This window comes from Medicago sativa, chromosome 2, assembly GCF_051527215.1.
Source record: "Medicago sativa cultivar Bolivia chromosome 2, Bolivia_mono, whole genome shotgun sequence".
NCBI classification, from domain to species: Eukaryota; Viridiplantae; Streptophyta; class Magnoliopsida; order Fabales; family Fabaceae; genus Medicago; species Medicago sativa.
In genome coordinates this window covers 71,875,162-71,877,307 of record NC_140750.1, presented here as the reverse complement: position 1 = coordinate 71,877,307, position 2,146 = coordinate 71,875,162, and the positions used below count along the sequence as shown (strand labels likewise).

The window sequence follows — 2,146 nt, the reverse complement described above, 5'->3', positions numbered from 1 at the left end:
TTTGTAGAGAAAAAAAAATCATGAATTTTGATATAATTTTTTTTTTAAATTATTTTTCGACAAAATAATTGATTTACAATTATTAAAAAAAATTAAAAACCAACCAACCAATCGAAACCCAACACGCGTCCATGCTGTCCAGCTTTTTTGCTTTCTCTCTCCAGCCTCTGCTCCCCACTTGCGCTGTCGGCGATTGTGATACACTTGCCATTTTTGCTCGAATCACAACGCGACACGTGGCACTTCCTTCCTTTCAAAGGGCAATGAAATTCCAAAAGTACCCTTAATTAGTAGTAAAAAACAACTGTGAAAATTAATAGAGTTAGGGACAGTTAAATAATTTTGCTAGTATTTTGTTTTGTTATATTGAGAGTAGATTGGCTCTTGGTAGATGAAAGAATTGGTGCTGGTAAGTATGAAAAATTGGCGGCTAATGTCACTTTTTATCTTTCCAAGTAACTTACTTGTAAATGTGGCTTTCCAATAAAAAAAATACAGTGAGGTTAGTTTGGTAAAATTAGTATGTATGTTGACTAATAGCAACTTCCATTAGTCTGGATAATAGCAACATATAAAACATCGACAATGAAATCATAATTAACCATCTCAATGACTATGTTAACTTTATCATCGACTGAAAAAACAATAACGATAAAACTATGTCATTTTGAAAGTGATTATGCAAAAACCTCGGCTGAAAAAAAAACAAATAAACATAAAGAAACGAACTTAAGAATGATTACCTGTCATATATTTAGTGAAGTTAATTAGAAACACTAAAACTTTAAAATAAAATAAACAAAATAAAATTTGAGAGTTAAATTCATCAACTCAACAATATAGAAGACCTATTCATATATTTAGAGCAGTTAGCAACACTAAATTTATCCTTTATGAACTTCACAATTCAAAGAGTATAAAAAATAATTGTTTCATTTGGAAAATATTGCAGAATAATCCTGCTTTATTATGTTTCAAAAAAAAAAACCCCCCGCTTTATTTAATTAGTGAAACCAAAAGATAAGTTCTAAGTGATGAGTCATAAGTAGATAGCAAGCCAAAAGATTGCAGAAAGGAGGAAATCAATTGCATTGTAGCATGCAAAGAATATCCAGATAAGGTGTGCACCATATTCAATCCAAAACTTTCACTCTGAAAAACGCGCTATAAGCCTTGTTCCTCCATCCATTGCAACATGGTGTGTGATGTGATTTGAAACCAGTAGTAACAACGAATCAAAAAATAAAATCATACCAAAATCAAAATCGAGTTGAAATAATATAATTAATGAATCGCCAATGAAATCGTTACTGAAACTATCAATCAAAATTGAAATCCACATCAAATTGAGAAAGAACAAATAGAATAAAAAATTAAGAATGAACAAATGGCATACCTCCATTGACGATGGTCTTGAGATGACGGGGTTTAGAAACTTGGGTGAATAAAATTGTTGTGTTTATGGATGAAAGAGTTTAGATGTTTTAGTTTTAGATGTGGTACAAAGGTATATGAGCAAGACTTATTTTACATGTGTGCAATAGAAGAGGTTTCCAGCACCACTAAGGTATGGTCGAGCTCCTTGAAAATAGATTGAATTAATTTTTTTCGTTTACAATAGCTCAGATAAATTAGCCTAGATAATAGGACAAATTGTAGCTGAATTCAAATTAAGCCTAGAAACAGGGGATTAAGATAGAAATATGGAAGAGTTTCAAAGCTTCACATATCACAATTAGCTCTATCAATTTTCAAGATGTGCATTAGATGCACTCATGATATACCTCATTAAATGCAGGTGAAACTTACTAAGGAAGCTAGGTAAAGATGTTTAGGAGGGAAATCAAGCTTATGATTAGGGTTAAGCAAAAGCTTAACCTTATAAGCTTTATAATAAGAAGATTCAGCATCCCAACACATTCTAATGTTTTTATTCAAAAAAAAAAAAACACATTCTAATGTCTCCTAAAAACGCTTCTATTTTGAACAAATCACCAAACTCTGCTTTTCCGTGAATTGGTAAGAGTACTTCCATTGATATATTCTCTAAAAAAAAGAAATCAATATATATTTTTGAATTATTTTATAGACATGTTTAAGATAGGCTAAACTGCAATTTTCATCCCCTAAGTTTCAAAATGTTGCG

The 2,146-nt window shown here is 30.9% G+C and overlaps 1 long non-coding RNA gene across 1 annotated transcript; it reads right to left on the bottom strand.

Annotated features, from left to right (window-relative positions):
• LOC146950391 (uncharacterized) lies at nucleotides 1–2,146 on the bottom strand. Its single transcript, XR_015027513.1, has 2 exons — nucleotides 1,397–2,146; nucleotides 1–250 (listed from the first exon to the last, which is right to left on the bottom strand). It is a non-coding gene; the product is annotated as an uncharacterized LOC146950391 (long non-coding RNA).